Here is a 25795-nt window from a genome sequence, read left to right as displayed (position 1 = left end):
GCGCAGGCAACCCTGCCCCCAGCCCAGTCTGGGAAGCAGAAAGTGCAAGTTCTTTGTCAATTACAGAAAGACTTTCTCCAGGCGCTGAAATCTGACACTTGGTTGCTAGCTAATAAAGACACTGTTTCTTTTGAAAACGGTCTGGCATGGGTGCAACACCACCTTTATGTACCCAAAACTTTAAGAGCTGACATTTTACAGCATTCCCATGATGATAAACTTGCTGGACATTTTGGTTTTGTCAAAACATTACATTTGGTTTGTCGTCAATTCTGGTGGCCTACCTTGAGACGCGATGTAAAAGACTATGTGGCTTCCTGTCCTGTTTGTGCAATGTCCAAATGTAAGGGGGGGAAATGACAGGGGCTTCTACAGCCAGTGGCCAGCCTGTCCTGTCCCTGGGACGAGATTTCTATGGATTTTATTGTGGATCTTCCTCCCAGTCAGAAGAAAACTGTCATTTGGGTTGTAAAAGATTTTTTTTCCAAACAGGCACATTTCATTCCATGTGCATTCATCCCGTCCGCCCCGCAATTGGCGCGCCTATTTCTCATCCACATCTACCGTCTCCGTGGTAGCCCCTCCCATTTGGTCAGCGACCGTGGGACACAGTTTACTTCCCGGTTTTGGAAATCATTTTTAAAATTGATTGGCACCAAACAAGCGCTGTCCACCTCTTCCCATCCTGAGACTGACGTATCTACTGAGATTTTAAACTCCGCCCTTGAACAATTTCTTAGAGCATACATTAACTACCATCAGGACGATTGGGTGGAGTTACTGCCTTTTGCTGAAGTGGCTTACAACAATGCTGTCCATCAAAGTACCGGGCAAACCCCTTTTCGTGTGGTTTCTGGTCACGACTTTGTTCCCATCCCTGAACTGCCACAACCCCCTTCCCAAACATGTTCTGCCTCTGACTGGGCTGTTAAGCTGGCTGATTCCTGGCCAGTGATACAACAGGCTTTGGCTGATGCCCAGGCTGCTGACAAATTTCAAGCCGATAAGCATTGTTCCTTGCAACACGACTTCAAGATTGGGGATCAGGTGTATCTATCTACCAAATTTATCAAGTCACCACAACCCTCTAAAAAACTTGCTCCCAAGTTCATTGGTCCTTTCCCTATTGTTGGTCTTATCAATCCAGTTACTGTTAAATTGGACCTGCCTCACAATTTGAAACACTTGCACCCTGTTTTCCATTGCAGCTTGCTCAAGCCTGTCCACCACTCCTCCCACTGGCATCCCCAACCTCTTCCTTCTGCTCCGATCATGATTGATGGCCAACAGCACTTTGAGGTCAAGGAGGTCGTTGATTCTCGCAAGCTTCGAGGCACCCTCCAGTATCTGGTCCGATGGAAACACTTTCCTCATCCCGAATGGGTGTCTGCTCGCCATGTTAATGCTCCTGATTTAGTTCGTCATTTCCACTTGGCTTATCCTTTGAAGCCTGCTGCTTAGTGTTTTCTTTTTTGGGGGGGGCAGTATGTCATGTTCACTGTTTCAATGTACACTATACATTGTAATGTTTCACATGCCATGACGCTGGTGCGTGTTTCTGTTTGGGAGGGAGCTGCTGTGAAACCTTGTACCAAGCTCTGTATCTGTGTTCCTTACAATGGAATGTGTTTGGGTTATGTTCTCTGTTCAAGGACTTTTCCCGCAGACCATCAGAAGCCGTTAGGAGCACCTGAGATTGTGAACTTGGGAAGATTCTACGGGGGGAGGGATCTCATTTGCACCGAGGGTTTTTAGTTTACATTTGGCACGCTTTTATCATTCTCAGCTTTCTCTGTGATCCTGCATACTATTCTTTAATAAATCAGATATTTTTGAATTCCTGCTCATGAGTCTGATAGTGTTTTAGAATAGACATTAATTACAATGGGTATGTCACCCTTCCTATACAAAGTGGGGCTGTACGAATAGGTCCATTTCAGCTCTCATATCTTAAATTCAGCTCACTTCATTTCTTCTTCCACCTGAGATTTTTGTTTTCAAAATGGGAGCATGAAAAGTTCTTTTGTTATGTACATTTATTCTAATCTATGCAAAACTTGAAAGCAATTTTGCTCATGCAAAGCATTTTGTAAGCTATTTTTCTACAATATGAATTCTTGCTTTCCTCTTTATATCAATTTTGTACTTTTTTTTTAATCAGATAAGGAGAAATGTAAATTTTAACTGATTTTTGTTTTATACGTTGATTAAAATGTGCAAAACCAAAATTATACAAAATTAGATAATTTCATATTAAACAGTGAAACAAATTAATTTATCTCTCATTCCTGCCAAAGAGTTTAGAATACTGATGCTGTTTTATCTGCACAGCCATCCTAGAAGGCAGGATTGTTTGAGAAATAGCAAGTTATCTATATTTCAGGATTAACATTTCCAGATATATTCTGTTGAAATCTAGCATTTTAATTTAGAGGTGCTCCAATTCTTTGGGGTTGCCAATCACTTTAAATCTTGGAATTGCATGCCATGGGCATTCTCCAAAAATTGGATAGGGCCATGACAAAAATAAAATCTGATTACATTTTAATAAAATTAAATAATATTCAATTAATACAATGGGCCCGAAGTATTACATATTTCCTTTAGGAAGTAATGTTAAAAAATGTAATTTGGTGGGAAGTTTTAGATGGGCATTGACAGTGTCCTGATTACCAGGAAACACACTGAGACAATGACTTGGTCTCTAATATTTATTAGTAGTACTTAACAAGAATCCTAACAAACTGAGGAAGCGTGGGAAAAACCCAGCCATATAAACCCCAAAGGTTAAGGCGGTCCCAATCTGTGTCTCTTTGAATGGCTGAACAGTTCCTCAGTGCTACGCATGTGCTTGACAGTCTGGGTGGGAGCCCCCTGCTCGCCATCCTTACTCATGACAGACAGCTACATCCAAAGCTTTAGAGAAGCATCAAGTCCTTGGATTGCATATTCTTTCAAATCCCAATTATTGCAAAATCCTACACAAGAGTCCTCCAACTTGCCCCCTCCCCCCCTTGAAATGTTGGAATAAGATTCATATATGCTGAATATATATTAAGGGAAGTTGGATTAGAAGAAGATTAGTGTGGTTTTAAAACTGGAGGAGGACACATCCATAACAAGTCAAGAGCACAGTGAAAAAATGGAACTACAATTCAATATAAAGAAGACCAAACTAATGACAACAGATACAGCAATAGACCTTAGAATTGGCACTGAAGTGGTAAATCGCTTCTGTGTTTTAGGATTGACTATCATCAGTAAAGAACCCAGCAGTCAAGAAATGTGCTGCAGACTAGCCCTTGGTAGGGTAGCAGTGAAGGCTTTGGAAAAGATAGTCAGGTGACATGATGTGTCTACATCTACAAAGATTAGAATCATGCAGCCAATGGTTTTCCCTGTGGGTGTCAAAGTTAGACTTTGAAGAAGCAGGGCAGAAAGAGTATTGATGCTTCTGTACTGTGTTATTGGAGAAGATTCTTAAGAATACCATGGATACTCAAGAAAACAAACAAATGGATCATAGAACAAATCAAGTCAGAGTTCTCATTCCAGGTACAAATGATCGGACTCAAACTATCCTATTTTGGACACATTATGGGAAGAACCAGCTCCCTTGAGAAATCCATAATGGTGAGAAAAGTGTAAGGAAAGAGAAGAAGAGGATAACCAGCAGCCAGGTGGATGGACTCAGTCACAGCACTGATGGGGTGCCCTGTTGGAGACTGAAAGGCAGCTTTGGAATGCATCATCCTGGATAAAAACTTTCTATATAGCTGCTAAGAATCAATACCATGGAACATAATCAAGTACATAGAACAATTAAATAGGTGATAGGCTTATTGAATGGGTATCACTGGAACACAACAAGACAATAGAACCCCCCTCCCCCAGATTTAGTCTTTGGAGTTAAAGGATGCTAGTTTGGACACCCAGTCTGTTGCTTATCAAAAAGGCAGCTGTTTTCTTATAAAGAATCTTCCCCACCCATTTTTCCAGAATGAGCCAACAGCTTTTCCGTGAAGTCAACACAAGCTATCACCAGAAAACGCGTCATATACAAGGCTTCAAGTTGGATTAAGTGTACCCCACTTCTGGAAACAAAAGGTTTTGGAAAGAAAAAAAAAGTACACACATGAAAACATACAGATTACATCAGTACTGCAGTTTTCACTCAGTGAACTCCAAATTTCCATTCTCTGACACAGCCTATAATCTCCTGTCCTATTGGATGTAATGATAAATAGTGACACACATAATTTAACTTTTAGAAGGGCACACTAACTTCATAAGCCAAAGGGTGGGCTAGAACTGGAACATACTTGGGTCAATTTACAGTAAACACAGGTGTATACTTCTCTCCTTAGAATTGTCTCATGAGTTCAATAGGTGCAGGATTGATGTTTAAACCATTTTAGTCCATGTGGGAGAGAGCAGACCGAAGCCATATATTATGGGAAGTGCGGCAAAAAAGAATAAGTGAAATGTTCAAAAGCAAAGGGGTAAAAGATCTTCTACCTATGGCTTAAGTTTCTGAAAGCTATTACAATTTATGAAATGAGCTTCGTGTTTAGATTACAAATGGCTGATCAGGCTCTTTGCCACTTCTGGAGAGTATCCATCATGACACTGGCCATAAGCCAATGCTGTCACAATAAATCTACAAAATAATGATCATAGCTAGAGTTTTATTAGGAAAAGAAGTCTGTGCTCAGCCAACATTTTCTTCCAAGGAAGCCAGATTCTACAAATGATGCAAATGATGGAAATTAAGCAGATTTATTTCTTTAAAACTTTTTAATGTCACTCTACTGCCTGTAAAGAATTATATATTCAACACAATAAAGCAACAATTAAAACACTGATGGTGGAAAATAGCACGCTCCCCTTGAGAGCATCCCAGCTAGAAATTATTTTTATTTCTCTCTCCAGTCTCAGGAGAAGAAAATCCAACCTCAGAAGCACTTGCCAGCTCCTAAGAAAGTTCTAAGGCCAATTCTTCTTGAGATCAAACCTCTAGGAACTGTCCAGCATCTAATCTATGTAGGTCTTGGCTTATATAGGAAGGAATTATCATCATCATCATCATCATCATCATCAAATGGTCCAGGAAACGGAGGAAGAGATGCTAACTTTACTGTTCTCCCACATCAACCTGTCAACTGAAGACCAGCAGGAGTGTTATTTTCTTGAAGGGTGCAGTGTCAAAATTGTATGCAATAATTGTGTTCACTAAACATGCTTAATTGTCTTACTAAATTAACACATTTTCTGGGTTTGCACAGTATACCGAAACCTAACTAACCAAATGGTTCATACAACATACTAGGCTGCTTGCACACAACACAGACACACAGACACTCACCCTGCTTCAAACTAACCAACTTTAGCATGCTGTAGAAGTGTAGCTGTTGTTAGGTTTGTAGTAGACCTGTTGTATAATGGGAGGCAGTAACTGGAGATTCCTGGGGCCAAAGATACAGCAGATACTCCTCTCCACCCATAGAGATTACATTATGGGTGCCAGGAAAGATTTTAGCAGAATAAACATTCCTTAATTTATTCTCTGACTTACAATTCTGCATAATTAATTCTGACTAGACAACCCATGACCTGTTGGGTCACCATTTCAGAGATATTTACTTACCTAAACAGATCACAAAATGATCATGGACAGACAAAAAAGCAGGGAGAGCAGTAGCGATTTCTGACTTCGTGCCAGCTTCCCCATTGACTTTGCTTGTGGGAAACTGGCAGGGAGCATCAGAAATCATGATCACATGACCACGGCTGATCGCGGTGGCACAGCAGTGGCCACAACTTTCTCAGTATAACTGGTGTGAAGATCCTTGAAATTTCAATTACATGAGAGTAATGGGTCCTGGATTTTGTACACATTCTTTAAGTTAGCCAATATGAGGTACCTTCATTCAAAAATTGCTGCGCTATGATGCACCGTTTCAGCTAATTGAATTACAAACAGACAAACAGACAGGAGAGTTTTAGTAGTATATAGATTTTGGTAGCCAGAGGGAGTTATGCTGAACATTGGAATCCCCCTTCATCCAATGGAAATTACTTTTAGCCACTTCCCCAGCTTTTTTTTGCCCAGCAAGAATTGCCTTCACGCTTTCACACACACCTTCATAAACTTAAGGACTAGAAACTTTATCCTTTTACAGTACAATAGAAGTTCTTAATAGGCAAAAAGCAAAATATCCAGGTGTGAAATTTGCTATAGAAACCATTTATTTTATTATTTATTTTATTTTTATCCCACCTTTATTATTATAAATAACTCAGGGCGGCGAACATACCTAATATTCCTTCCTCCTCCTATTTTCCCCACAACATCCCTGTGAGGTGAGTTGGGCTGAGAGAGACTGACTGGCCCAAGGTCACCCAGCTGGCTTTCAGGCCTAAGGCGGGACTAGAACTCTCAGTCTCCTGCTTTCTAGCCCAGCACCTTAACCACTAGACCATTTATCTTTGAAAAAAACAAAGCAGCTAAACTAAAAGCAACAGTTAAGCACCTTTAAAGTACAGGTAACAGGCACAAGAAAGGAGAAAATATCCCTTGTGTAGTGGCGGAGGGGAAAAATAAAATGCAGCATTTAAAAAAAAAGACATTTCAACCAGCTTGTATACAGTGCTACTGAAGATGCTCAAGTGGAATTAAGAAAGCCTGGTACAGTAGCAGTAACTGGGGCTTTGTCCTACCCAGCCAAAGGCCTCTCTGCATAGCCACATAACGAAATACCGCAAATAATGTGGTCTGCATGCACATAAACAGAATTCCATCTCAATCCATGCAGATATTAAAAACATACCTCTGTTTTCTTGGCAGGCCAAGCAATGGGAAAAATCGACACATACTTCAAGATAGGCTTGCTGTTTTGGATCTTCCAACATTGGTCGGCAGATGAGCCAACAGCAGACCTCCAGCTGGGCTGCAGCCTATGGAAAGGTGCCTAATAAATGATGTTCATAAAGTCAAATAAACAGCCTAACTCCAGCAGACCATTACAGCAGTTATCTTTTCTTTAATAATGCTTACCATCATCATCATCACCATCATCAACACCATCATCACCATGCTTACCTGCTTGCCCTTTTGGGGGTGGCCTCTTTAAAAACATATTTAAGATTCTGACTTTCAAAATATTCTGAACATCTTTCATGTGTTCCAAAGGACCGTGCCTTCCGATTTGAAGACTCCGGTGTCTTCCATTAGCGGTGACTTGTAGTTCATTGGCTGTTAGCTACATGGAAAGAGTAGGTTAGGATCTGCATTCTGTTTATGCATTCAGTATACTACATGGCAACTCCTAGATGGAGATGTAGTAATCAACTAGAATCCCTGACTATCATTTACCCCATTGCCAGGGTGACCATCCCAGGTAGGATGTGGCTTCTCCCCCCCCCACCTCTTACAAGAAAATAATAACAATTATTTAATAAACTTCTATGCCATCCAACTCTCAACGACTCTGGGTGGCTCACAACAATCAAAGACGTTACAATAAAGTCAATAAAAATAAAAAATAAAGATAAAATTGGCAAGTGCGATGAAGTGAGGTGTCTCTCTTGTGCCAAAAGCCTGGGTGAAGACCAGGTCTTCACAGCTCTTCTAAACAGCAGCAGATCTGGGGCTATCTGGATCTCAAGGGGAACTTACTTCCAGAGGGCAGGCACTCTGGATGGGGAACTTCCATTTGAAACCTGTGAATATCTTTGCAGAGATAGCAACGTGTAGCTGAATTGTGTTATTATGTACATTTTGTGCAGCCACTGGAGCATATGACTCCAATGTGGCAGCAGAACAGCTGGATACCAGGACTGGATAACTGGGCAGCGTAAGCAGCTGGACAGTTTGCTGCTATCACAAGCTCACCCAACATCTTGTTGGGACAAGGTAGCCTTTGCTGGCTGACAGAATGAAGAGCGATCGGCTGAAACATCTTGGTGCTGATCTCTGGCTAGGAAGAGGAAGTTCTGATTTGCACGTGCAGCAGACAAATAAACCCGCTCCTTCCTCTAGGGTCAGGGTCCCTAAAACAGCAGAAGAGCTCTGTGTGGCACATCGAAGTGGAGATTCACTTCCAGAACACTTCCCCTTGACCTTGTAAACATGACAGAGATCAGTTTTACATAATCCTGCCATGAAGGAACTATTCATGCCCCTAAACAAAACCCCTTGTCATCCTTTTTGACCAAAAGAAAGGAATCTTACTCAGCTTAACAAAGCAGGATGAAAATGACAAAAGCAAGCGAAGTGAAGACTCAATCTGTGTGATCACCTAATGAGAAAAAAGGCAACAGGATAACTAGGCAAAACTGCAGATGTTCCACAGTCAATTAAGGGCAGGTGCCTAATCCCATCAATGTTCGCTGCTCATTAATAAGAGACAACGGCTTTTTCCAGGACTGCTGCCACCTCTATAAACCATAGGTTTTTTTCTTAACAATAAGACATTTCTCTTTACACAATCAAACTTATCCAATTTCCATATACGGTCCCAAGATCCTGACAGCAAATCAGAGCCCTAGAATTTCCTGCCTCACAATTCAAAATTCTTGTAAAAAATCTTACCTTTCTATGGTTTTCTGTTCCTCTTTTCTGTACGGTGGAACCCAACAGCTGTTGCTCCAATGAAGTGTGAGATCTTCCTCTACAAAGTTGGGCTCCATTTTTCACCATCCATGACAACCCAGTCAAGACTTGCTTCCTTTTTATTCTGAAATCAGAAGACCTGGGTAATGGAAAAGCTCGTCATCTGGAAGTGTACCAGTAAACCCAGGGTTTTGTAGTAAGCAGGGAACTGTCCACTTCATGAAAACTTCATTCCTACAGTAGATGATATCCAGTCCATCAAAAGGAACTGGTCCAGTGATTATTTATTTAGCAGTTAATTTACCAGATTTCTATGTTGTCCATACCTAAAAGCTTCACTTGGCTGACAAATATATAATGACAATAATAACAGGCCAATAAAAACAGAAGGGTGGATGAGTGCAGGGTGCCATTTGCTTCCTCAGCTTGGCCTTTTGTATGTGTTGCCTTACAATGCTCCATCCTGCTGGCCAGGGATGATGGGACCTATGGTCCAGCATCTCCAAAGAGCAGCAAGTGAGGAGAGGGTGGTCTAGATGTGTTGAGGGGTTAGCACCTTCTCTTTCTCTTTAAAATTTTCCTGGCATTTAGTTCTTGCTTACTCTACGTTAATTTCTTCTCTCTTTCATTCTTTGCCGACGTGCTTTTGGAGGAGAGCAAAGGCAAAGCAAATTATTCAGGGGAAAATAAATTAAATGAATCAAACTGCTTTCATATCCAAAGTACTTTGAAAAAAACATCAGAACAAAGCCCTGAAGTGTTTAATTTATTTTAAGTAAATAGGAAAATGTTGCCAGTTTTTAAAACCAATTAAATTAATTCAAGAGAAGACCGCCTGGATGAAGCATAATTACATGCTTTGCAACCGCTTAAAGGCTGTTTTTGTTTTTTTGTAATCAAATGGCCTTTGGGAGTTTTCTTCCTGCAGACTTTGGAATCAGCCCTTTAATTCTGGAGCCAGTTGCTCATAGTTGCTCTTCCACATGCGGAGATGATACGGCACTCAGTGAAATCCCGTCTACTCTATGGAAAAGTATTATCTGATGTTAACAGACAATTAGGTTCTCATTTCACAGTTTTGAAACACATTTTCTCTAATCTCTTAATTAGAAAGGTATATCAGATGCTTAATAAGTTGTGCACACTGCTAAATCCTTTTCTATTTGTTTATTTTTAATTAATTTTTAAAAATACAATGAAACTATAAAGGATCAAAACAAGAAGAAGAAGAAAAGAAAAAGAAACAATAAAGAAAATATAGAATTATGACTTCTGCCCTTCTATCGAGTAGTTTCCATCTTACTCTTTCCCCTTCTTTTTCTTTTTGTAATTCCCTTCCCCTTCCCTTTTAACCTGTTTTAGTCCCCAAATCTGTAAATCCTCAATTCAGTCTTTTCTTCTTTCAACAAAAAAGTCCATATAAAGTTTCCAGTCTTTCAAAAAGGTCTTTATCGTTTTTTCCCTGACCAAACTGGTCAGCTTCGCCATTTCCGCAAATTCCATCAATGTTATAGTCCAATCTTCCACTGTGGGTATTTTGTTATTCTTCCATGCTGCTAAATTCTTGATGGGTAGGACACAAACTCCAGGGCTGATGGTTCAGAACTCAGATTACATGGCAAGACATGTCCAAGGTATTGTGTGTTCTGTTAGAGCTGAAATGAAATATTTAGAATTTGGTTAATTTGGGAATGTGAGCATTGACATCAAAAGGTTCTGTTAAAATCTAGGAATTAAAATTTGACATTAGCGTTCAAATTTGGTAATTTAAGTGAGGTGGTAAGGCTTTGAGAAAATTTACTAAAATGGCAACTGTCATGAATTCTGTCATGTATCATCAGTGAAAATCAGCAGCCAAATACTATCACAATACAAAAGACAGAGCGAAGAAGTCGGTTCAAGCAATTGATTTGAAGTATCCTATAAAGCTGCAAATCATTCAGATATTTATTTATTATTACCAGGAGAGGCATTTGGAGGATTTTCTGCTTCAGTTGCAAAAATAACTTGGCCTATCTTGGATATTATGAATTTAGATGGGGGAAGGAATTTTCAGGGTTGGCCCAATCATTAGGCAGAGTGAAGGGTTTATTATATTTATTATATAACAAATTATATATTATTATATATAATTTATTACATAATAAAATTATTATATTTTTACCACCAGGAATGGGAAGAGCTGCTTGGGATTTTTTTCCTCTAGATCAGTGTTTCTCAACCTTGGCAACTTGAATCACACTGGCTGGAGAATTCTGGGAGTTGAAGTCCACACATCTTCAGGCTGCCAAGGTTGAGAAACGTGCTCTAGATGCATGACTGGCACTGGGTATAATATGTCAAAATGTGGTTGGGTTCATGATCTCAATTGGGTCAACCTTGGAAACATGGGTGCTATTTTCTGTGCTTTCTGAAGCAATAAAGCATCTTGAAGCATGCACTATCTCCAGTTTGGCAGGCACCAATTGTCAGATACTATCCAAATAGTAATTATTTTGGAAAGAATCTTGAGCTGCCAATATCTGATGCTGAAGAGCAGATAACTGCCAAATATTCATTCATTCCAGGAATGTTTATACCATTAAACGTGAATGTAAAATTCCACTGGCCCTTTATGGAAGGTAGATAGATAGCTGGTTGAGATTGGTGGTCAGTTAGATCAACTTAGACCAGGGGTGCATTACCTTTTTTAGACTGAGGGCCCCACTTGTCCTTGGAGTATCATACTGAAGGCTACATTCAGAGATAGAGGCCAGGAGAAAAACTACATTTGCTTTAATTTAAAATGAAAGTAATTAAATATAGGTAGTATTATTATTTCCCATGCATTTCTTAATTCCCCTTTTCTGTCTCATTAAAATTCAGTTTTGGGAAGGATGGTAGCTCTGCAGTACATACATAACAACAAACTTGGGTCTCATGATAGATGACTTAGGCAATGAGTGATTTGGAAGTATGCTTCCAGCATTTTCTTTTAAATTGCTTATCCAAGAAGAGATATTGCTTTACATTCTTTGTGGAAGCCTATAATTATACCAGCAATTACGCTCTTCCACAACAAAGTTTGCTGTTACCCCCTCTATGCATTATATGCAATCAATTTGTAGAACTGACTAAAGCTGATGCTGCAGTAAGGTTTCCAAAACACAGTGATAGATCTGAAATCACTTTGATCCCATATCATTAAATAACAAGCATAATTATAGTTTTTGAGTTAATTACCCCTGATCTACCCATTCAAATGAATTCTGGCTATTTTCTCCCTGAAGTCAATGCAGACATATGTATGTTTTCATTGCATCTGCCTTCCATGAACTGTTTCTGCTGATATTTAAGTTTCCCACACTGATGTGGGATGATGGTGATGGTGATGGTGATGATGATGATAAAAGTTGGGTACTAAAAATTACAAGAAACCTGAATTGGAAAGCATTTACATATGTTGTTGGATAACTGTCCCAAGCAACTTGTGTTGTGGTATGCTAAACCTAAAGTTCTATTAATTGTTGTTTCTTGCAAAAAGAAGAAAAGTACACTAACATTTGAAGAATGTTGGTGAACCCTGGCAAGGCTGAATGGTTCTGGGTTTTGGGGCCTTCTGGATCTGTGTATTTACCATCTTTGGCACTGGATGGGGTGGCTCCAGACAGACCTTGTGCACATCCTGGCAGTCCTTCTAGACTCACAACTCCTGCTCCAGAAGCAGGTGGCAGTCATAGCTAGGAGGGCCTTTGTACAACTTTGTGTTGTGCACAGTTGTGCTCTTTCCGGGACCATGAGGCTCTATTCACAGCTACTCGTGCCCTGGTTACCTCTAGAATGGATTACTGTAACACTCTTTACGTGGGGCTGCCCTTGAAGAGTATCAGGAAGCTTCAGCTGGTGCAGATCGTGGCTGCATGCACGGATAGTTATGTGTGTCCCTAGGATGGCGCACGTTACACCTCTGTTCTGCAAGCTATATTGACTGTCAGTTTGCTTCCGAATGCAATTCAAGGTGCTCATTTTGACCTTTAAAGCCCTACTTGGCATGGGGCCAGGTTACCTGAGGGACCGCCTTTTCCCAGTTACATCTACCCATCCCATCAGGTCAAGCAGGACAAGAATGCTGTGGGTCCTATCTGCAAAAGAGTTCCATCTGGCAGGACCCGGATGGCATGTCTTTTCTGCTGTGGGCCCCTTCCTCTGGAACATTATTCCCCCTGGGGTGAGATTGGTTCCATCCCTTCTTGCCTTCTGGAAGGCCCTCAAATTGTAGATTTTCCATCAACCCTGGGGGTCCCATGATGAATCAGCAAGGTAGTTGTGTGATGTCAAGTGACAGTTGTTCTCTTGCTGTCTTGGGTTGTTATGTTTTATGTTTTTCTGTTTTTTTAAAATTTAAGTTTGGGTGTTTTATGGTTTTTATTGTTTTTATGTATTATATGCCGCCCAGAGTCACATTTCGTGAGATGGGCAGTTATGTAAATTTGCTAAATAAATAAATAAATATCTGCAACAGCCAATGTTTTGTTCCAAGATAAATGTTACTCCCCCCCATTTCACCTACATGTTTTGCTCACATTTTAAGAAAAATGAGGAATGAATATTGGTCATCAGTGTAACGGCCCCAGGGTTACAAGGAGCCCTTACTCCTCCAGCGTTAAAGGTTGCAAGGCATGTTTAGATACTTTGAAGATGGAAGCTTAAAATCTGATTCCTGCTTACATGAGAAACTGGTATTTTGGATTAATTTCTGTCTAAAAATTGCAGCAACTTTGGCTTTGTTTTTCCTTTTGGATATGCTTTTTTTCCTTTTTTTTTTTTTTAGTACATAGACAGAACAAAGTATTAGCACTGTAGACCAGTTATTGTTAATGATTCTTGCAAAACATTTATTGGTACTGCAGGAAGAATTTGACTTGTCTGAAACTGCAGAATGGTAATATATTCAATTAAAACATGATTTCCCAGTTTGGACCTAATATGCTAAACCTTCTGAAACTCCCAAATTACTTATTGAGTTGGAAAGTTTGGGGAAGAGTCTAGACTTACTGTTTCTTTGTATAGAAATCTGAAGAGAATAACTAAGCGATACTGGTAATGTGAAAGAATGCTGGAATATCCTATTTTGACAAATCAATGATCTGTATCTTGAAGAATGTTAAATCTGTTTGTTATGATCTTAGGATGGGATTAATTCATCCAAAGATTCTTTTTTGTGTTTGCTTGACAGCTGAGTGGATGTTTAAGAAGAGAAGGGTGTGGGCCTTTTTATTATGGAAATGTAATAAATTTGAGAGGAAGGAAAAAGACAATGACCAACAGTAAGAAGGATGGATTCAATTATCGTGATGGGTATACCATTGGAAGATCTAAAGAACCTGGTTGGGGACAGGTTGTCCTGGAGAAAATGTATGTAGTCACTAAGAGTCAACCCTCACTTGATGGCACATAATCAATCAATCAATCAATCAATCAAATATATTTGAGGAAATTTGAAACAAATGGTTTGAGCTTGTGTTATAATTGTCCCATTTGGAGAAGAGAAAAGGGCTGAAGATGATAATATGATACTGAAAAATATACTGAAACATTGAAATGTATTCATTTATGAAGAACTCTGGACTTATCAAGCTTGGAGCTAGCAAAATTAAAAAAACAGTAATTCTGCACGGTTGGGAAGAAATTGCCACTCTGGGCTTAAAATCATGGACTGAAGAAATATCTTCACTCTCATCCTTTGAATGACCTCTTTATCAAGAACACTGAAAGACTGGGCAGTATGATTCTATGTGACTATGGTTCAATAATTTGTTTATTAACTTGAGGTTTTTCTCTTTTTTCATTTTCTTTGTTCCATATTCTCCTGTAGGTTTTTCCTTTGCCTTTGTCTTTCCTATTTTGTACATAATAACAATAAAAATAAAAGGAATGAAATAAAAAAGAAACAAACATAAAAGAAATTAAAAAGAGCCCCTCCCCTCCCTTTCTGCAGTCTCCTGGAGCTGTCAAAAGTCCCTGCTGTTTTGAAGCTGAAAATACATGAAAACTTCAGAGTAAGCCCCCAAACAGACCTTAAAATAGTTTGAAAAAGAAGATCCCCACCCTTCCCCCAACAAAACAAATCTCAGAACCTCACTCCCATTTTGGAATGGCAGTTCAATAACTTTATATAATTAATGATGTATACAAGACAGCCAGAACCAGTGAACGGTTCAAGGTGTTGGACTAGGAACATGGAGAACCAGGTCCAAGTCTCCAAATCGCCAGGAAGCTCAGTGGGTGATTTTGGGCCAGTCCCCCTTTCTCTCAGCCCAACATACCTGGTTTAGGGAAAAATAACTTAAGAATTTCTCCCCCTCCCCCCATACAGAGAGAGAGAGAGAGAGAGAGAGAGAGTAACAAAATATTACATCATGAATGGTTCCATTTAATGCTGTAATCAGCCAGTTGCATTTCACTAGCATTGCGGTCTCTTTCCCTCTCTTCTGCAAGGATCAGACTTACTGCTGGGGGGTGGGAGGAAGGAGATTGCCTGAATATCTGTAGCAGTGTTTCTCAAGCCCAGCAACTTTAAGATGTGTGTTCTCCAACTCCCAGAATTCCCCAGCCAGCATAGCTTCAAAAGCTTGAGAAACTCTGATCTGTAGTATTTCTACAAATCTAATGCATAGTGGTGGTTGTATGAGGACTGGCATTTGAGGAACTGAGAACGCTGTTGGTGTATATCTCTGTTCTCCAAATTTTTACCTTTCAGATAGGTTGGGATTGAACTTCTCAGCATTTCCAGTTCAGAGAAGATGGTGGTGGTGGTAATGATTTAAATATACTTTCATTATTTGGGAGTAAGCCTTGTGTGGCACAAAGTGGTAGGCGGCAGTATTGCAACCGTAACTCTCCCCACAACCCAAGTTCTACCCCAGCGGAAGCTGGATTCTCGGGAAGCCAGCTCAGGTCGACTCAGCCTTCCATCCTTCCGAGGTCGGTAAAATGAGTGCCCAGCTTGCTGGGGAAGGTGACGACTGGGGAAGGCAAACCACCCGACTATAGTCTGCCAAGAAAACGTTGCGAAAGTGGCATTCCCCCAAAGGGTCAGACATGACTCGGTGCTTGCACAGGGGACCTTTCACCTTTCACTCTTTTTTTCATTATTTGGGAGACTAGTAAGAACACAAAGGAAATAGTAATTTTCTGTGGACAAGCCATAAGATCCTTGTTGTTTATTCGTTTAGTCGCTTCCGACTCTTCGTGACTTCATGGACCAGCCCACGCCAGAGCTTCCTGTCGGTCGTCAACACCCCCAGCTCCCCCAGGGACGAGTCCGTCACCTCTAGAATATCATCCATCCATCTTGCCCTTGGTCGGCCCCTCTTCCTTTTGCCTTCCACTCTCCCTAGCATCAGCATCTTCTCCAGGGTGTCCTGTCTTCTCATGATGTGGCCAAAGTATTTCAGTTTTGCCTTTAATATCATTCCCTCAAGTGAGCAGTCTGGCTTTATTTCCTGGAGGATGGACTGGTTGGATCTTCTTGCAGTCCAAGGCACTCTCAGAATTTTCCTCCAACACCACAGTTCAAAAGCATCGATCTTCCTTCGCTCAGCCTTCCTTATGGTCCAGCTCTCGCAGCCATATGTTACTGCAGGGAACACCATTGCTTTAACTATGCGGGCCTTTGTTGTCAGTGTGATGTCTCTGCTCTTAACTATTTTATCGAGATTTGTCATTGCTCTTCTCCCAAGGATTAAGCGTCTTCTGATTTCCTGACTGCAGTCAGCATCTGCAGTAATCTTTGCACCTAGGAATACAAAGTCTTTCACTGCTTCTACATTTTCTCCCTCTATTTGCCAGTTATCAATCAAGCTGGTTGCCATAATCTTGGTTTTTTTGAGGTTTAGCTGCAAACCAGCTTTTGCACTTTCTTCTTTCACCTTCATCATAAGGCTCCTCAGTTCCTCTTCACTTTCAGCCATCAAAGTGGTATCATCTGCATATCTGAGATTGTTAATGTTTCTTCCAGAGATTTTAACTCCAGCCTTGGATTCCTCAAGGCCAGCTTGTCGCATGATGTGTTCTGCATACAAGTTGAATAGGTAGGGTGAGAGTATACAGCCCTGCCGTACTCCTTTCCCAATCTTAAACCAGTCTGTTGTTCTGTGGTCTGTTCTTACTGTTGCTACTTGGTCGTTATACAGATTCTTCAGGAGGCAGACAAGATGACTTGGTATCCCCATACCACTAAGAACTTGCCACAATTTGTTATGGTCCACACAGTCAAAGGCTTTAGAATAGTCAATAAAACAGAAATAGATGTTTTTCTGAAACTCCCTGGCTTTTTCCATTATCCAGCGGATATTGGCAATTTGGTCTCTAGTTCCTCTGCCTTTTCTAAACCCAACTTGTACGTCTGGCAATTCTCGCTCCATGAACTGCTGAAGTCTACCTTGCAGGATCTTGAGCATTACCTTACTGGCATGTGAAATGAGTGCCACTGTTCGATAGTTTGAACATTCTTTAGTGTTTCCCTTTTTTGGTATGGGGATATAAGTTGATTTTTTCCAGTCTGATGGCCATTCTTGTGTTTTCCAAATTTGCTGGCATATAGCATGCATTACCTTGACAGCATCATCTTGCAAGATTTTGAACAGTTCAGCTGGGATGCCGTCGTCTCCTGTTGCCTTGTTATTAGCAATGCTTCTTAAGGCCCACTCAACCTCACTCTTCAGGATGTCTGGCTCTAGCTCACCGACCACACTGTCAAAGCTATCCCCGATATTGTTATCCTTCCTATACAGGTTTTCTGTATATTCTTGCCACCTTTTCTTGATCTCTTCTTCTTCTGTTAGGTCCTTGCCATCTTTGTTTTTGATCATACCCATTTTTGCCTGGAATTTACCTCCAATGTTTCTAATTTTCTGGAAGAGGTCTCTTGTCCTTCCTATTCTATTGTCTTCTTCCACTTCCGCGCATTGCTTGTTTAAAAATAATTCCTTATCTCTTCTGGCTAACCTCTGGAATTTTGCATTTAATTGGGCATATCTCCCCCTATCACTGTTGCCTTTTGCTTTCCTTCTTTCTTGGGCTACTTCTAGTGTCTCAGCAGACAGCCATTTTGCCTTCTTGGTTTTCTCTTTCTTTGGGATGTATTTTGTTGCCGCCTCCTGAACAATGCTGCCAACTTCTGTCCAGAGTTCTTCCGGGACCCTATCTACTAAGTCCAGTCCCTTAAATCTATTCTTCACCTCCACTGCATATTCCTTAGGAATATTAGTGAGCTCATATCTAGCTGATCTGTGGGTCTTCCCTAATCTCTTTAGTCTGATCCTAAATTGTGCAAGAAGAAGTTCGTGATCTGAACTACAGTCAGCTCCAGGCCTTGTTTTTACCGACTGTACAGATGTCCGCCACCTTTGGCTGCAAAGGATGTAATCAATCTGATTTCGGTGTTGTCCATCTGGTGAAGTCCATGTATAAAGCCGTCTCTTAGGTTGTTGGAAGAGAGTGTTTGTTATGCAGAGTGAATTGTCTTGGCAAAATTCTATCAGCCTGTGTCCTGCTTCGTTTTGTTCTCCCAGGCCATACTTACCTGTAATTCGAGGTGTCATTTGACTGCCCACCTTAGCATTCCAGTCTCCTGTGATGAAAATAACATCTCTTTTAGGCGTGTTGTCCAGTAGGTGCTGCAGATCCTCATAGAACTGCTCTACTTCAGCTTCTTCAGCATTTGTGGTTGGGGCGTATATTTGGATCACTGTGATGTTAGATGGCTTGCCCTGAATTCGAATTGAGATCATTCTATCATTTTTTGGGTTGTATCCAAGCACTGCTTTAGCCACTTTACTATTAATTATGAAGGCTACTCCATTTCTTCTGTGGTCCTCTTGTCCGCAGTAGTAGATCTGGTGGTCATTTGATGTGAAGTGGCCCATTCCAGTCCATTTCAGTTCACTGACGCCCAGGATGTCTATCTTTAATCTTGACATCTCACCAATAACCACATCCAATTTGCCCTGGCTCATAGATCTTACATTCCAGGTTCCGATGGTGTGTTGATCCTTAGAACATCGGATTCGCCGTTCACCACCAGCACCGTCGGCCGCTAGCCGTCCTTTCGGCTTTGAGCTAGCTGCGTCATCACGTCTGGGGCTAGTTGAGCTCATCCTCTGTTCCTCCCCAGTAGCATTTTGACCATCTTCCGACCTGGGGGTCTCATCTTCCGATGGTATACCGACATATCTCTGGTTGTACTGATCCATTTAGTTTTCACGGCAAGAATACTGAGGTGGGTTGCCATTACCTTCCCCAGGGATCGCATTTAGTCTGACCTCTCTGTCATGACCTTCCCGTCTTGGGTGGCCCTTCATGGTTTAGCTCATGGCATCATTGAGGTGCTCAAGCTCCAGCACCACGACAAGGTAACGATCCTTTGCTGAAGATCCTACAGAGCTGCTAAAACAAAAACGAAATTAACTGCTAAAGCGAGCCTGCCGATTAGTGTTTTATGTCTGTCCTCATTCTTTCTTTCTGCATTTGTTGATTTAAAAAGCTTATAGAAACTGATCCATGCTTGGAAGCTGAGTACAGTGTTGTACTCAGAACTGAGGCATTAATCCTCACAACGGTATTCAAATATCTTTCAAAAATGTGTTGCACCCACTGCGTGCAGCCAAACTTTCCTTAATTCCTTCTCTAGCAACCATGTATTCTACAGATAGCTGTCCTAACAGCCAGGAAACACACTGAGACAAGGAACTGGTCTCTAATATTTATTGCTAGTACTTAACAGGAATCCTAACAAACTGAAGAAGCGTGGGAAAACCCAGACATATAAACCCCAAAGGTTAAGGCAGTCCCGATCTGTGTCTCTTTGAATGGCTGACCAATTCCTCAGTGCTACGCATGCGCTTGACAGTCTGGATGGGAGCCCCCTGCTCGCCATCCTTACTCATGACAATAGCAGGCTGTATCTTGCTTTACTGATTTTTTTTTTTAATCATATGGCATAGCAGTTTGGTGTTCATGCTGCTTTTTTTTCTTGCTGGGAAATCCTTGTGAGGTCCGGCAGCCAGATGTGTAGACTATTTAGCCGTGACAAGTCAAGTTGCCCGGGGTGCACCACGAGGAGGCTAGTCTACATTGCACCGAGTTTGGCTGAGAGAGAGGGACTGGCCCCAGCCGGCTTTCAGGCCTAAGGTAAAGGTAAAGGTTTCCCTTGACGTAAAGTCCAGTCGAGTCCGACTCTAGGGGGCGGTGCTCATCTCCGTTTCTAAGCCTTGGAGCCGGCGTTGTCATAGACACTTCCGGGTCATGTGGCCAGCATGACGACTCGGAACGCCGTTACCTTCCTGCCGAAGCGGTACCTATTGATCTACTCACATTTGCATGTTTTCGAACTGCTAGGTGGGCAGGAGCTGGGATTAACAACGGGAGCTCACCCCGCTGCGCGGTTTCGAACCGCCGACCTTCCGATCAACAGCTCAGCGGTTTAACCCGCAGCGCCACCGCGTCCCTAAGGCGGGACTAAAACTCTCATACCACGCCTGATTGGCTCTTGGGCTGAGAGAGAGGGACTGGCCCAAGGTCACCCAACTGGCTTTCAGGCCTAAGGCGGAACTAGAACTCACAGACTCCTGGTTTCTAGCCCAGAACCTGAACTACTAGACCAAACTGGCTCTCTGCTTTACTGATTTGATTTATAGTCAGTTCCATCCTTAGAGTTCGGGTATAGGTGAGATATATACTGTCAGAAATCTCCTCCCTGTCTTATACTGTATATATTATTCTACCTTTTTTAGAACCACCAAAGTCAACTTGAATAACTTCCATCACTTTTGGAAAACAGCTGCCATAGACTAAGCCAAGTGAGGAGAAGAACATTCTAAGAGGGAGGGTTAGAGTTTGTAGACTTTCACCATCACTTTATGCTGTACTCAAACCAGGACAACATGTTGGACTTTAATTCCAAGAATTCTCAGTTATATAGGCTGAACATTCTGGGAATTGAAGTTCAATATCCCTGGAGGGCATTTGTTTGAGGGATATTTATGCAGCCAAATTTGTGTTTCTTTGTTAGATGTGGCAGAATCGAGGGATCATGTGGATCAATTTAAATGCAGTCCACATCAGTGCAGAATGTGCACTCAGATGCCATTCCGTTCTGGCCAATATTTCAAAGAACTCTTTTTAAGAAATACATCCCCCAAATCTGCACAGTTTTACAGATTTGCAGAAGGCTACTTCCTTCTGCCTTTCTTCCCAGGCATACAAAAACAGAGCGCATGTTCTTGGACTCTTCTCCTGGTAGGATGTAGCCAGATTCTTGGGTTCTGCACCTCTGAGTATATATGACTTCCTTAATGTCTGCAATAAAGAATTTAATCTAGCTAAGCTGTGTCCCTGAAACTTCTCATAAAATGAGGTACTCATAAAATGCAGGGATTTGGGATGCAGTCTGAGAAGTACCAGGCTGAAAAGCACCAGTCTGAATGACAAAAGCAACACCATATGGTCATTCCACAGACTTTGCACATGCATGCAGTATTATAACACATGAGGCACAAGCCTTACCCCTTTTCTACAACTCCGTGACAGTGCTTTCTTCAGTCTGAACCCTCCAGCTATCCCCATCTCAGGAATGCTGCTGCTTTGCAAAACGTGGGGTATTACTATGTTTTGAACTTTGTGAAGTGTAACACTCTCTCTTGATATGAGCATGCATTAGTCCCACAATGTACCAGTCCAGACATGACTTCAATACCTCTAAACAGCTTCTTTATTCACATACAGAAATGGTTCTGCAACAAATGGTAGATATTGTGTAACAACCTCCTGGTGGATCCTTGTCTGTATTGTTGGAGTTATGAAAAGAAACCTGGAAACTCTCCATTCCAGTCTCAGTAGGAGTCTGACAGGTGCCATCAGCAATAAGGTCAACCATGATCAAACCTGCAGCCTTGTTAGGTTAGAAATAATATTAAAAAGAATTGTCCAGGCTGAAGAATCTATGACAATACCCAGCATTATATTCTGTGGGGATTTATGAAAAGATTCCATTTAAAAACTGGCCTGAAAATGTTGGGCAAAGTTTGTGGTGCATTGCCAAGAACAGTGGGCTTCTGTCATCTGCAGAGTTCAGAACCACAAATAAATTTTCTGGTGTTTTGGTAGACTTAAAAATCCTATCACCTTCCCATCCTCATTACTTTGAAAATGGTAAGTATGACTCTATAATATTAAACTTCATTTCTGCCTTATATATAAAGTTTAAGACAGATGACAGTTGTCTTAATATTCAAAGAGGCCCAGGAACAGAATATTAACGTGAGCCTCACCAACCAACCCTCGGTCCATATAACGTTTTTCTCTGCTGTTTTTGTCCACAGAAGTTATGAGTCAGTAAATAGGATCCGGTAGGGAACCAACAGGAGTGTCCATACAGTGTGGTCAAGAAAGTCAAAATGGCAGCCACAACAGTGTGATCAAAGCTCTGTCTGTATCTGTGATGCACAAAAACCAGGCAGAGTTTCAATCATGCTGTTTTGGCTCCCATCTTGACTTTTTTGACCATACCTTATGAATAGCCCTGAGAACTAAATATACTGAAATAATTCTTGGGACCCTCTTTGAACTCCTTAGTTTTACTGAGTGAAAAGTATTCATCTGTCTCATCAATGAACCCCATTAAACACACTGAGGAGAGGAATCTCCTCCATTTATACAGTCAAGGACAATTCCTTCCTTCCTTCCTTCCTTCCTTCCTTCCTTCCTTCCTTCCTTCCTTCCTTCCTTCCTTCCTTCCTTCCTTCATTTTGTTCCTTTGAGTCAGTGCTGATTCCTGGTGACTGCCTGGATCAGTCCCTGCAGTTTTCTTGGCAAGATTTCAGAAGCAGTTTGCCATTGCCTTCTTCCTTGGGCTGAGAGAGAGGGACTGGCCCAAAGTCACCCAGCTGGCTTTGTGCCCAAGGTGGGACTAGAACTCACGGTCTCCTGGTTTCTAGCCTGATGCCTTAACCACTACACCAAACTGGCTCTCCCCTTTATTGCTGTACTTTAAAAACAAAAACAGAAAACAGAAAACTGTATGCCCAATTCCAGCTGTAGTCATGAGAAAAAAAAATTCTGTTCTCCAGCTCTTCTCTCTTTCCTAACTTTATGGGGATTGAAGTCCAATGCATTTGGATGCCATGAGGCTAGGGAAAATTAGAGAATGCAATAGATTGCTAGACAGATCGTGAGACTGGTTGAAGCAGTCTGGTATGTTTTTATGGAAATTCAAGAGGGTGCAGAGCTGAGTCAACATCTTTGTGGCCATGGCTGGGAGTGTGCCAGAGAACAAATGATGGTGACTTCTGAAGTCCCATGCCTCTCCAGGCAAGACCAAGAGGAATGGCCTTTTACCGCTTCTATGAGGACAGGGAAGGAGAGAAACCTCTGCAGGGTCACTCCGTTACTCTGAAGCCAACAGCCCAGTAAATACTTGAGGTGAATAACCGGGAGCCAAGGAAACAAGGGAAACATTATAGTTTAAGAAACTGTAGAAGTCACAATTGATGAACTGTGGAGTAAATAAATATTCAGTTCTCATTAATGTGGATGGGAGTTAAGTGGCTAATTTTCTGCACGTTTCACAGAGGATTTACCTTCCTGCCTTTTATAGGACAGATTAATTTATGACCGCCTTGTGTGAACAAGCTCAGAAGAAGGCTATTTACTGTTTTTTTTTAATGAGGCCTCAGACTAACGCTAGAATTTTGGGCTGAAGGGAAGGAAATTTTAGTTGAGCTCTAAATGGAACTAATACCTCTGAAATGTGGTTGGAGGTAGTCCTTGACTTACAACCATTCATTTAATGACAGTCTGAAGGATGCTTTATGGCCTGTAAGCACTTCCAAGCATTGTAAAATGTCACACACCCCCTCAGTCACATGATTACATTTTGGGTGCTTGGCGACCAACTTGCATTTATGGCAAAAAAACACCCATTGGGAAAGCTGGATTCGCTTAATGACCACATGATTCACTTAACAATTGTCATAAAAGGTTGTGAAATCAAGTCTAGTCATGTGGTGACTTGCTTAATAACTGTCCTGACTTACAACCACAGTTCCGGTCCCAGTTGTGGTCATAAGTCGAGGACTACCTGTAATCTCAGTAAGAGACAAGCCAGAACCACAGCATAAGAATACCTTGTTAGCAATTGGTACATTTTCACATTTGCAGCAGATGTCCACCCAAGTGAAGCACCACTTCTCAAAAAGTTAAAGCAGCCACATCCTTTTCAAAATGTCAGAAAGGACAGTGACAAATTGGAACAAGTTCAGAGGAGGAATATCAAGATGATGAAGGATCTGGAAAGCAAGCTCTAGGAGGAATGGTTAATGGCTCTGCGTATGTTTAGCCTACAAGAACAATGACTTGCAGGAGATATGATAGTATCTTCAAATATCTGAAAGGATGTCATACAAATGAGGAAGCAGACATGTTCTGTATTGCCCCAGAAGGTAGGATCAGAACTTGAGTTACAACTACAAGCAAGGAGATTCACGCTAGATATTCCTTACCGTACAAACTGTCAGCCAAAAGAACAGGCTGCCATATGACATGGCAATTTCTCCTTCGCTAGAGGTCTTCAAATAGAGGCTGGTTGGTCATCTATTAGAGATGATCTAGTGGATCCTGCATGGAACAGGAGGTTGAACTAGACGACCTCTAAGGTCCATCCAACCAGTGGTATCTATGTGTCAGGTTCCCTTCTCTTGGTTCGCCTGCTATTAGAGGTTTCTACACGCATTAGCTGGCTTCACACATTCACCTCATTCCCAGAGAACCCACCCGTGTTAGCTTCACAGTCCTTTGCCTCAGGCATTTCAGCCAAGGATGCTTTGCTGCTGATAAGGCACCTGGGTTGTTTACAACTCTAACGAACCGCCGAGATGGGAGGAGGGAACTCAGGAGTGAGGAACAGCTTGTTTGTGAGACAGGGAGGAGGGATGAGATCAGAGGAGGGAAAGAATCACTTCGAATGTCTTGGCGCCAAAATCTCTCTTGGAGCTTTGATTACTATCCTGTGTTAATCGGATCCTTAATAAAGAATTATTTAAGCTTTCTGATGGACTGTCTGGAGAATTTCTAAGTTAGGATCTTGGTATTGGGATCGTCACACTATGGGGGAAATTAAAAAATGTTGAGATGGCAGTTGCACAGCATGATTGAAGCCTTGTTCCTTTGTAGATGTATGAGACATTGATGCACATTCAAAAGGGCCAGGTCTTCAACTATGCTATTGTCACCCTCATCTTGACCACTTTGAACCTTCCTGTAGGCACCGCTGATTCCAATACTGTAACTCTATGAAAGGCTTGGAAGTCCTAATTGCCTATGCTTGCAAACACAGGCCTAGACCACATTTCCACTGAGACTGCCAATGAAGTAAAATCAGACACAGCCTTTAAAGCCTTTCAGAGGACATGGCTGCTTTAACACTTTGCAGAGAGGTTCTTTGCTAGCATCCACATGCTTTGCAAAATCCCCTTTCAAACACTTTGCACAGTCCAAATTATTATTTTAACAGCTTGTCCTAACTGACCCCTTCCAATTCCACAATTCTCAGAAGAGCCAAAAGATAGTAGTGTGGACACAAGGCATTTTAGAATTAAGTATGCATCCCTTATTTAGTATATAGTTCCCTTAATATTGTTCCTGGGTCTAAGTTATTTCGTTCTGCAACATTTAAAACAGATTAGAAAGCTTTTGCTGTTCTTCAAGCTGTAGTTCTCTCAGGCTTGGTTCCAAAGCACAACTCAATTGACAGTCTAGCATTTCATCTAAATGTAAGCAGTTAAGGAGAAAATCCAGTTGCATCATTCTTAGTGCAATGATCAATATGAATTAAAAAGTTGGCATGTTGACCTACTGACTTTTTGGTTTAAATCTAAGGTTCCCAACAAATCTAATGAAGTTTTGTTAATTTTTTTTTCTGGTTAGGGATCAACCTGAGAGGAATGGTATGTGGTCCCCACAGGCTGTTACATTTCTCAAATACGTTTTCTTTCCAAACCTTGAACTTGATCTGAGTGAGTTCTAGCAGACAGTCCGTAATAAATAAAATTCCTTTCTCACAGAATCTTAGCAATAATACTTCTTCATCTTGTGTGATGAAAGCTTGAGTCTGTGAAATCATCAGTCACCACCAACATGTTGCCA

Source organism: Candoia aspera, chromosome 3 (assembly GCF_035149785.1).
Source record: "Candoia aspera isolate rCanAsp1 chromosome 3, rCanAsp1.hap2, whole genome shotgun sequence".
In the NCBI taxonomy this organism is placed as follows: domain Eukaryota; kingdom Metazoa; phylum Chordata; class Lepidosauria; order Squamata; family Boidae; genus Candoia; species Candoia aspera.
This window is presented reverse-complemented; position numbering follows the sequence as displayed.